A 12,199-nucleotide genomic window follows, 5' to 3' on the forward strand; every position below is an offset into this window, starting at 1 on the left:
CCCTGTCCGATAGAAATCTCCTCAAAGTGCTCGCCGTTCGGGCTCTTGCTCTGCACAACATAGGTACTAGACCTGAAAGTGTACGGTCGACCCATAAGGAAGTTTACTTTGTACCTTACTTCTCTGTGTTCATTCTAAGGTGGTTTGATATCCAGATAAGTTTTTGGACCATTGTCTTATGAAAAATATGTAAATTGCGAAAAAAAATGTATAAAGAAAAAATACTTTGTTAGCCCATATATTGAGGGAGTTGTCCACAAATAGGGTTACATAGTTTACTATTTTATACTACCTATTGCTTTAGTACCATACCTCAATAAAATCATACAATCAATACCGTAACGTAAACCTTAAGAATGTTTAATAAAAAATTTTTTTTCAACAACCCATTTTAAACCAATTAAAATAAAGGCGTTTATCAATTTTTCATTTATGATACAAAAAATAAGAGTAATACTGGTTCTTATTAAGTAAATAGTATTCATATTCCTTAATAAAGAGAATCGCATTTCCCCAAAATAACAAAGGAACTTTAGTATTTAATTAAATTGTCTTTGTATAATAATTCTGAACTCTTTGGACCAATGTAATTCCTCTTAATTTTAAAGAATGTATATTTTAATGAGCTTAAGAAAAACACAATGACAGGTTACAAGATAATTTAATCCTTTCTGCTTAAAGATGCGAAGGTATTCTCGCTTCCTTTGAATTTCTCTCTGCTTTTCTTAGCGTTTGAAATTAATTTGACATCATATCTACGTTCAAAAATAAGGATGGTAGGGTTATAATTTGAAATTTAGTGAATTAAAATATCGACAGAGAATCTTGCTTAAACAAATAATAGTGAAAGAAGATGGGTAACATTAGGTTTTCTTAATAAATTTGTTTATCTAGATATACAAAATTATCAACCCTCTCTACTGTTTAAATTTACACTACAGTGTTGAAATTTACAACCTACCTTCTATTCATATTATGTGTCCCCCCAGAACTGAGTTTTTTGCACACCATTGAAAAAGTAGTCCACAAATAATTCGCGAACCAGCATGATCGGACTATGGGAACGGGGGTTTTATGGGGTAAAAATAGGTTTTTCCCATTTTTTACCCAAAAAACATAAAATTTTGCAAAATATTTTCAAACCATTTTGTAGTGCTTAAAAAAACAAATAATTTAGTATATTGAAGTGTTACTATGCGCCTAATGGTTACGGAGAAAATTAAAAAAAATGTAAATTTTAAATTCCCATGTTATTATTGTGGAGAATAAGTAAACTGTTGTAGTTTGCTTGTTTATGAACATACTTTGATCAAATTTGAAAATTTTTTATTTCTTACTAACTATTAACATAAAAAAAAAAAAAAACAGTTTTACCCTCGCTGATGCAGCAAACCTAAGTACCTGTTAAACTAATTCTATAGGAAATAAATGTTAAATTTTTAAGTAGACATTTTAGTGTAAATCCAATCAGACATATGGAAATTCGCTTAGTCTGCAGGTTTGCTGCGGCGAGGGTATTTAAATTCACCTTCTCCTAAATCCACCTACAGTTTATTAGGTAAAAGTAAAGAACGATAAGGTGTGAGCAGGGAAGAAAAGGGGGTACATTACGCGATATAATATGGAAACGGAAACAGGGAGTCTATTGAAAATAAACAGAGTGGAATCGAGATGCAGAAGAATGTTATGAATCCAATAACTTGTTGTAATCTCAACTACGCCTCCATCTTGAGGTATTTCTGCATGGAATCATGGGATTGCAACTTTCTTACCTTTATTGCATTTCGAATATCAAGAAGGCTGTGTCAGTTTCAATTCCGCTATTCCTACTCCATCCCAACAATGCAAAACTCATATAGGGAAGTGTGTTTAAGATATTAGAGTTTATTATCATGTGTTGACTAGGCCTATAGTTGTATTTTAAATTAAGCTACAGTGGAACCGCAATAACAAGAGTAATTTTCAAATGACCTAGAATTTATTTTACCCCTTATTTTGCAAACCACTAGGAGAAGTAAACATTTATCACAAGTCTTATTTTGTTACCCCCATGAGAGTCTTGCTATTGAGGTTCTACATGGTTCTACTGTATGTATATACTATAATATATATATATATATATATATATATATGTATATAACTAAACTTTTTAACTGCTTTAAATCATATATATTTCCTAACTTGATTTATAACGTGATTTTCAGATTTGTAATATTTATTCAGCAAAACGTTAACATTAGTTTTCTCAAGTACAGTAGTTTGTTTCTGATAATGAATGGTTATAGTGTTAATTAATTTTACTCTGGTAAATTAAAACAAATTTTTATCTGACAATTAAATTGAATGAGTGTAGGAGTTTTGCCAACGGGTATCAGGTAGAAAGGGTCCCCATCCATGAATTCCACATACTGCTGAGTTTTGCCAACGGTTGTGGGTTGAGCGAGAGCGATTACACGTGACCGTGAGAGTGGCTTCCGCTAGGGGTAGACAAACCAGGCAGGATGCTGACTGTATTCAAAGTAATGGAGTTATGCACCTCTGACTGTGAAAGGAAATGTATTGAATTTTTAACCTAACCTAACCTAACCTAACCTAACCTAACCTAACCTAACCTAACCTAACCTAACCTAACCTAACCTAACCTAACCCACTGCGACAAGCGCATAACTGCCAAGCGTAGACAACCCTGACAATCGCTCTCCCTCCCTCCGTCACACTCTTTCTCCCACCACTACCGTTGGCAAATCTCCGCACCAAGAGGTGGCCGAAGGCATCCCCCCCATCTACCTGACACCCGTTGGCAAAACTCCGGTTCCCAAATTGAATAGGCTATGAAATAAAGTAGGAGATTAAAGTACAGTGCAAATCCATACGTTAGTGAGAGAGTTTCACACATTAATTCTTGGTGGAAAACCCCTATGTACATTGAGATTTATGTGTAGTTATGCTCTCCTCAACCCCTATAGAGTGAAAAGAGCAATCATTGTCATTTTCCTCCTTACTAATACCCCCCCCCCCCCTACTATGTACATTTGAATATGTCGGCCTTTTCATTATGTCTCTATTGCCATTTTTTCTCTTATTTGAAGACCTCCAAAAGAAAAATACTGCTTTATTCATTGAAACCTGCATTTCTGCTGTTACCGACACTTTTACCTGTATATTAGGAGGTGGCGCGCTCAAAAACAGGTGAGTGTTTCTAGAACTTCTAGACCACCAGCCCCTCCCACCGACGGAGGCGAACTCTTTGTGTACACTTTCTTCAGTTTCTTCAATCATAACAAAACATGGCTAGACCTACTGATAACATTAATTTAGCTTCTAAACTTGTTTAAAATACGTTTGTGTATTTTCCACTTTACTTTCCACTGTAACTTTCCAAACTACTATGTATAGATGTTTATATTAATACTGTACATAATAATTTGAAGATAAGTTTATTTAGTTTTTGTTGTGTCCTCAACTGTGCAGAGTTCATCAAAGTTTATCTTGGTTCAAAGTGAGTGTTAAATTGTGAGTTATTACGTTGAATATAATGTATATATGTGGACGCGTGTGTCAATAAAGTAAAGTATAGTGAGGTTATGTGTAGGAAGAAGGTTTGAATCTCGCGCGTCGCGCCACCAAACTTGTATGTGACGTCACAGAGTACACTCCCATTCTCCTACCCAAGCCGACTGGGCTGCGCGTCTCGGGTGCGCAGTGGACCTGTGCGTTGTCTGGATTCTTTGTGCCATTCTTGGCATACCAAAATCAGACTTAGTCCTCATATTTACGGACCAAATACCGTCCTAAATTTCATCAAACTCGCCGAGAAGGCGCTCTATTTTCTCTCTGGTGAGTACAAACCATCTTGATTATCCTTTTCATACAGTATTTTTAAGAGTTTAAGAGATTTTAGGCGCTAGAATGCCAGCTATGCGAACGCGATTCCTCCAATACTTTACATACTTGTCATGTTTGCCACTACGAACTTCCGGCGGTCGGTGGGAACAGAGCTCCTCATCATCACAATCACAACTCAGTTATTCTATGGAGAGTTGTGATAATTTGTGAGTGCGCGAGTGATATCAAGTGTATTTCGTTATGTGTCAACCTTTAAATTCTGTTATGTGAGAAAAGTGTCAACGGTCCTACAGTTTGTGTTCGTGTGTTATCCGAGCTCAGCCACTGATATTTTTAATTTGAAAAAATTAAATCTTACTGTTGCCTAAACAATTTTTAGGTGCTTTTAAAAAATATGTTTTTACCAAAAAGTGATATGTTTTTGTGTGATGTGTGACCAATGCTATGATATTTAGCAGGCCTGCCCTTTTTCTTTAGTTGCTTTGGCAATAAAGTAAGTTTTTATATAGTTTTTAAATTAGGCATAGAGTAATGGTTAATAACTTTTATTGGCTAATGGTTCTCCAATTCAACAAACAAAATCGTTTGTCAATAATTGTGACATGGTGGAGGTGGATTGACAAGGCTCTTTAGGGTTAGGATTAATTTTAATATCTTATCTCTCAAACTAACTTAATTTAGTGAAGGAACTCCTTTAGCCCAAAAAATAATATTCAAACTAAAATTTATAAGATTGAATAAGTTAACTGTACCATACAAGTTAGGCCTAGCCTAATTTGATATGTACCTGTTTAAGTACAGTACTTTGATGTGGTTATGGAGTAGGTAGGCCCTATATATCATGCAATAAATAGGGCTGTCTCCTAATATAAAATATTCTATTCCTCCTTTATTTGTCTTATAGGTCTATAGTGAAATAAATTTAAAGCAAAACTATCATAGGGCCTAGGCCTATATAACAATTTGTAGCATTTTCATATAACTTATTATAGCTCTTGTTAATAACTTAGGCCATTAGTTAAGTTAGTTAACTTAAATTAACTTAGGCTATCTTTTTATCCCAGGCTAATTCATCTTAAATGTTTTTCATCAGGCTATTAAGTTAGGATAGATATTCTTAGGATTGTCTGCTCGTATATTAAGTTTATGGGTGTATAATGTCACTGTTTGACTCTTTGAAACATTAAGTTAGGACCTTAATAGGTTAGACTGCTCTAAGAATACTGAACTGATATTGAGATATGGAACTCCTACCAATTCTTTTTCTGTATCTAATTAATCGCTTTAAAAATAATAGTTTATTTATTATCATAGTTTATTTTCTGCTTAAAATAGTTGTTGATGAAATGTAAATATTTGCTTAGGTTAATCCTATAAGTTAAATAAAGAAGGGAGATGTACTGATGTGCCAACTAAGTTAATGAAAGTAAATTTACTTGATCAAATTTATTTATTCATTTTAGGCCTACTTACATACCAATGGACTTTTCCAATTTTATAAATTAAACATAACCTAATATTTCTCTTAAATGACTGTACAGTAAGCTAACATATATCTAAAATAACTTAATTTACATTTTTAAACAATAAATATAACAATTTAAATCCTTGCTCTCATTTCATACTGCACTTAACTTAGCTCTAACAAAGCTGTTCTTAAACAACAATTTTTCTAGTTGTTTTTAGAAGGCTTAAATATCTTACAACTAAGTAGTGCAATGATTTACTGAAGTGAAATTTTAGCGCTAAAATCTTAGGTGTAGAATATCATGCAATAGGCTAGAGTTTGGTTATCTGCCAACATCATAAACAAGATCTACTTCAGGGGTTATCAGACAATGTTCTTTGCCTAAATTTAAACCTTGCATCATTCAAGAGTGACTCATTCAACGAGCTCTGTGAATTGTTTAACTTGATGTGTATTAAATTGTTGCCTTGGTACTCGAGATTAAACTTGTTTCCACTTCCATTGTTAAGTTATATCTTTTAAGTGTTACAGGAAATTTAATTTTTGATGGGCATAAGTTAACTTAGTTGGAAATATAATTTCAGCACTTGTTTTGGTAAATTTAGGCCAGGAAAAATTTCCCGCTTAATGTTTGGTAAATGTAAAATCATGTAACCTTCCAACTTAAGATTTGTGATTGAAAAATCGTAAAACGGACGATCTTTGGATTGAAGTAAAATCATACAGTGCTCATTGGAATGACACTTACTAAAATTAGGACAAATCTTATGGTAGATATCGTCTCAAAAGACAATAGGTACTTGATACAGTTTTATATATTAAAGTTTAATTTGCGAAAAGATGAGTTAGATATCTATCTTAATACCGGTAAACCTAAATATTTTTTGTAATTTTGTCGAGCTTAGACAAATTTTATTTCAATTTAACTAAAATTATAGGCTACTTAAGTTAGGTACCTGCTAAAAAAGTTTATTTGTTATTTTACAAGATAAGTTAATACAACATAACCTAATAAGTTAACCTACATTTTGTGATTTTTTGACATAATCATTATTCATCTTAAAGCAATTTTCTTGGGTGAATCACCATACTCAACGCCTCTCAGAATATTCTTAAGGTTATTGTATCCAATATTTAACTATATAACTAATCATTAACTCTAAATTAGACAACGCAATTGTATTAGTAGCCGCTAACATAATGCAATATGCTTCTTCTTTAAGAAAATAAAACCCTTGTCGAGCTTCCAAACTATTTTTGAGTGAATAAAATAAACAATGAAATAGGACTCTCCTAGCTAATTTAACTAGGTTTTTTTAATAGTTAAAGGGGTTTTTTACAAAACTTAATCCAAAATAATTTCTTGTGGTATCTCTCAGACTTTATTCAGATGACGAGTTAGCTTAATTAATGATTGGATAGTTCATAGAAGCGTTTTAAAATCTTTGTTATCTTCTTGTAATCCAAGTAAGAATAATTCTGAGATTTCTTACTTTGAGCGAATCTTTGAAGATTTTATATTGGTTTACTAACGAGGGAATATTAATCTATGTCGTTTCATTGGCATTGCTGTTTCAACCGCTATTCCTCCTACAAAAATCAGTGATAAAATTTATTTGGTTCAAATATGTAGGGCCTAGCGACTAGCTTTTTAACAAAAAAATTATTTCTTAACCGTTGAGAGTTAATGTAAGTTGTACTAAAAAAAGTGTACTCATTGAATCAATCACGACAGAGTATGCTGCTGTCAACCAAAAAACTGACAAACTTGTAATCACACAAATTGAAAAGGTGGACTTTTGTAAACTGTACTATTTTTCAAGATTTTCTATCAACTGATTATACAACAACCTAACAGATCATAATTTCAAAAGTATTTCTTCCTACGAGAGCCACATCAAACTATGTTCTCTTTGCGCTAACTAGCTACAGTTGGTCCAAACTGGATGACTACTTTAGTTACCTAAGTCAACGTCACTAATCCGAGTTTTGAACTCTATGTTAATTCAGGATCGACCAATGAAATGTCTACAAGGCCGTCTAGTCTTCTAATTTATTCAGGTTTTTTTCAAGCATAATCAATTCTAGACATCCAGTAATCAATTCTCCACAAACCACAGTTTAATGATATCAGAGAGGGATCTTCCTAACGATTTATTTCGTCAACAAAGATCGATGATTAAAGTGAACTTGTTTAAAGTTTTACTTGTGGATACCTAATTTTTACAATAAAAATTACTTGTTGATTTTACCAGCAATTTGCATGAATTTAATTTGTCTGTTTTACGCATCGGTACATTTTTAGCTGTCTAAAACCTGATGATGTTATCTAATTCAATCTTTGTTAGATTGTGTTGTTAATTTATGGCCAATGACAAACGGCATCTAGGTCTAATAATTATTGACCACAGGATTGAACTTGAGAACCTCAAGGTTAATTGTGAGCACTGTGAAGATTCTGCGCCCCAATTATCGTTCTTATGAGTTTTTCCAGGTTTTCAATTTCACAGTGAAGTAAATTACAACAAAGAATGATTTAATAATTTTTAAATTGCTTTTTAAAATAATTATTATTTTGCTGCCAAAAACTTTTAAGAGCAAGTTACGATTTGAAATCTCAGAGAATGTGGCATTAGGAAAATTGTCAGAAACTACTTTATTCATATTTTTTTTGTATATTTTGTTCATCTGCTCGTTTTTCTTTTTTGCATTAAATGCTTATATTAGGTTCATTCAGATAAAAGTCATTGACTATAGACTGCGTATATCTTCTGAGATTTTCCATCCTACAGAACTGTAGAGTTAGAGTATAGAAGGTCAGCTCGGCAAGTGTTATTTCGGTGTTGGACGGTTGACTCGACTCGGAGCTATTTTAGAAACACTGTTCCTTTGTTTTTTAAGCAGTAAAGTTTAATCCTCCAAGTTTATGGATTGAAATTTGACACAGTCGTTGACTTAGGGTTTTTGACAAATTTATTCATTCATTCATGTTTTAAAAGTGCATGCGAGTTTTTGTTTCTTGGCGCAGATAATTTATATTAAATGGCATTTAGGTAAACATAGAGGAACCTCTTATTACTGGTTTGAACATTGAATAAACAAAAAACAAAATATTCATTTTGTTATTTCAAGTTCAATTCATAGTCGTGATACAATATTCAATTTGTCTCATACAGTTATTACAAAACGTTTTATCAATGTACAGAAATAGGCTTATTCAAAATAGTTGCAAAACTTTCAAAATGTAATTTAGATTATCTTTAACAATTATTACTATCGTTTGATACATACTGTAAACCCAAAGCATTACTAATTACTAATTAATCGGCAAATCTAAAATAAACTAAAATATTTCTTATAATTCAACAAGATATTTCATTCTTCACAAATTGATTGACGCAACTGCTAAATTGGTAGAGAATTAGGTTTCATCCAATATGGCTTTTTCCAATTGATTTCCAATGTGGTGTCTCATTTCTACTCTTCAGTATTGGCTTTTCACAAGTTTATTAAAGTACCGTATCAGAAATATTTGTTAAGGCGGCGGATTTCATTTGCTTTCACATCTCAAGTATAATTGATAACTGTTTATAAATACCGACTTGTTATTTTTATGTAGGCCTACCTATATATTTTTGTTAATAATTTTAAGTGCAATACGAAGTATTTTTTATTGTAGCAGAATATTTCCTTACTACGTTGAAATCAAAATAAGATAACCCAACTAAAATCATCGTATGTTAATTTACAAAAAAAGTTTTTCAACGTTTTTATTTGTTACTAGCTGTACCCATGGGCTTTGCCCCGTTTAACTTCATAAGTATTCACATGGCTCAATCACGTCCTGGTTGAAGTTCGTTCGCTACGCTCACCTTCAGGTTGGAGCTCGTTCGCTGCGCTCACTTGTTTTCAGGTTAGCTCGTTCGCTACGCTAACTTGCCTCCAGGTTGATGTTCGTTCGCTACGCTCACTCACCTTTTGGTTGCAAATTAGCTGTTGTCATAAATTTCAAAAAGTCATCCCTTTTATTGTTTATAATATTTTGATAAAGGTTTTTATGTTTTAATATTTAACATTGGAGAATTTAAACGTTGTTAAGTGCACAGGTGTGCTGCGATTGGGGTGAAAGTAAACATCTGCTTTTAAATTATATTTATTTGTAAACATTGTAGATCAAAAAGTCTGACATTGGCCTACTTAAAACCCTCTGGGCAGAGCCCTTTTGACGGATCTGCACCAAACTTCACTCGAACCATCCTTAAAAGATGCTTAATAATGCATAAGAGTTTCATTACAATCTGTCGAGTGGTTTTGGAGTCCATAACGTATATACACACATACATACATACATAGTTCCTCTTTTATAGATATAGATAGATTTTGGTAGATTAACCTAACCAACATTTCTTATAAATTAGTTGTTAATCTATAAAAGTTAACAATTCAATTCCTAATTCATAAAATGACTTAAAATAAGCTCCTACACCTAACGTAAATCAAGTAAATATATACATTTTTTAAGATTACGGTAGTTAATTTTACTGAAATTGTTTAATAATTGATTTTTTTGTTTTATTGATGTTTTATACAAATATTGTTTCTATAATGGAGGTTGATACTGTTTTTATGGAGGCATAGTAATAGGACAAAACATTTCAGGGGTTCTTCAAAAATTTTTTCGATCGTGTAATCAACATTTGTCTGCGTCTTCTATTTGCATTGAGACATTTTTTCTAACATTGGTTGCTTTGTTTCAAAGCCTTTCCAAGGTTCCAAGTTTCACTTTCTACCTTGTTTCTAGTTAGAAATTACCTCTGATTAATTATTGTGCAGACATACAATCCACCGGATGAAATGGTCAATTAATTTCTCTAAGTAAGTAAAAAACCACCGATTGATTTGCACAAACAAACCAAGAATGTGTTCTATTTTTTAAATTGAATAAAAAAATTATTTAAGTAACGAGAAATTTGGGTTTTCAGTTGAGTGGATTCAGTAGTCATTATTTTGTATTTAGTTTGTAACTGTAATTTAGTGTAAGCTTAAAAAAAATTATATTCCGCTCATAATTTAAAAATAAAAACAAACAGAATTTTTTCTCAAAGTTTCATTTCTTCAACTTTTTAAATCAAAATTTCTTCAGAATCACTTTCCCCCGTTAGGAAACGTGCAAAAATAATCTCAACGTTTCACACTTTTAAGAATCTTTAAGAAAATACTTTTCTCTAATCAAAGCTCAGTCACCAGTTGCTGAGATAGTAATCAACACAAGTTAGGTAAGCGATAACCGCCCCAAGACGGTAGTCATGACTACAGAATCAATCGCTTCTGAAGGGTATGAGATAAGTTTTAATTAAACAATGCATTTCAACGTCATGTTTGCTGGTGGAAGGTTTCTATAAACTTGGCTACTTTATCAAGTGTTAAAGTTGTATATTGAACATACTCCTGTAGATTTATCATCTCTATGCATCAGCTGACGACTTTAAGGGGTTTTGAATGTTTATGCGGAGCGTTTTCCGCTTAAGATTAGTTTTTCTAATTTGAACAACTTTTAAACTATTTATGCGTGTAACATTGTAAACTTTTGCTTGACTCTGGTTCTTGTGAGTGAAGCAAAAATTTAAATCCACCCAAAACTCAGAGAAACATGTAATTGTTTGCTCTTAAACACCCCCATCATAAAACACATTCAAACAAACTTCATATTTTTTGCAAGAATGCGAAGTCTATTTGCACCATTCAAAGTAAATTATTGTAGTGTAGTGGTATAGTGAAACCGTGAAAACTCAACTTCACATAAAACATTTATTGAGGTGCCTTCTCAATGTTATCACAGTTTAACTCTTGCAACACCATATTCAACAATTTAATTGCTGTATGCATATTTTTATGATGTTTGTGCCTATTTCATTAGGTACAAAATATTTTGTTCTTCCATCATCTGAATGCTGAAGTTTTTACAAGCATCATGTTCTTTGCTTTCTCATGTTTCTAGTGATCAAATAATACTTGAGTTCTTTTGTTCTTTTCTTGGCAATCCAATACTTGTGACGTTTGTATGCCGAGCTGTGCAAAAAAATGCAAACTCTGTTTTCTTTACACTTCGCCTTTCCCACGATGAATATTTTGCTGAGTCAACTTTGGGTGTTCTTTGTTAGAAGTGTATGAGTCATTTGTTACAATCACTCATGTTCAATTAATTTTTGGAATTGTTGAAGGGAATTTGTATAAAGATATTTGTTAGAATTTAGATACTATATGGTTGATATTTTAATTTATGTGCATGGTGTCAAAAAACACTAAGTGAAAAAAACCATCATAGGCTATAACTTTTGCTTTTTTGTGACTTTATTTTCTTAGGTGAATTGAACTTGCTTTTTTTCTATTACTAGGATTTTATGTTAGAGCACAAAAAAACTAGTTTTTTTCGCATCTCGTTTATGATTCTCTCAAAAATTTCAGTCTTTACTTTTCTTTTAAAAAAACTGTGCTAGGCTACCAAAAGAATACGAGGTTGATAAATTTCATTATATAAATGTGTACACTTTATTAATTAGACCCTATTTTTTCTTGCAAGAATAAAGGCAGAGTATATTTTCCTACTTATAGGTTTATGAGTATAATAGTTTTTGAACATGTATACATTCTGTAAATTTTCATTCCAACTTTCCAACTGTGTCTGCTCGTTTGATGTAAATTTGTTTATATCCACATGTTGTGCAAGTGCTCAGTACCGAGGTTGAACCACACGTGTAATTTAAGCCTGGCGAAGATCAAATCTACTGCGTCTTGGCGTCACTCGATAGTCAACAAATAGTCTTGCACCTCTGATCTGCCAACTCATGTATAGTGACTCACATTTCGCACATTGTCCAACAGATC

General features: G+C 32.4%; 1 protein-coding gene across 5 annotated transcripts in view; it reads left to right on the plus strand.

Annotated features, from left to right (window-relative positions):
- The first annotated feature begins 3,615 nt into the window (after nucleotides 1–3,615).
- Nucleotides 3,616–12,199, plus strand: part of LOC128985513 (transcriptional enhancer factor TEF-1-like) — a 116,143-nt gene continuing 107,559 nt past the window's right edge. For 3 of the 5 annotated variants that reach the window (XM_054405079.1, XM_054405078.1, XM_054405080.1), the window contains exon 1: nucleotides 3,739–3,837. The gene's annotated coding sequence lies outside the window, so the exon portion shown is untranslated. Of the gene's footprint in view, nucleotides 3,838–3,974; nucleotides 4,340–12,199 lie in introns of those variants that run through there. The other 2 variants (XM_054405081.1, XM_054405075.1) reach the window with 2 other exon arrangements.

Source organism: Macrosteles quadrilineatus, unplaced genomic scaffold, assembly GCF_028750875.1.
Source record: "Macrosteles quadrilineatus isolate MER2022 unplaced genomic scaffold, UCM_ALF_1.0 Scaffold_2__2_contigs__length_208266976, whole genome shotgun sequence".
Lineage (NCBI taxonomy): Eukaryota > Metazoa > Arthropoda > Insecta > Hemiptera > Cicadellidae > Macrosteles > Macrosteles quadrilineatus.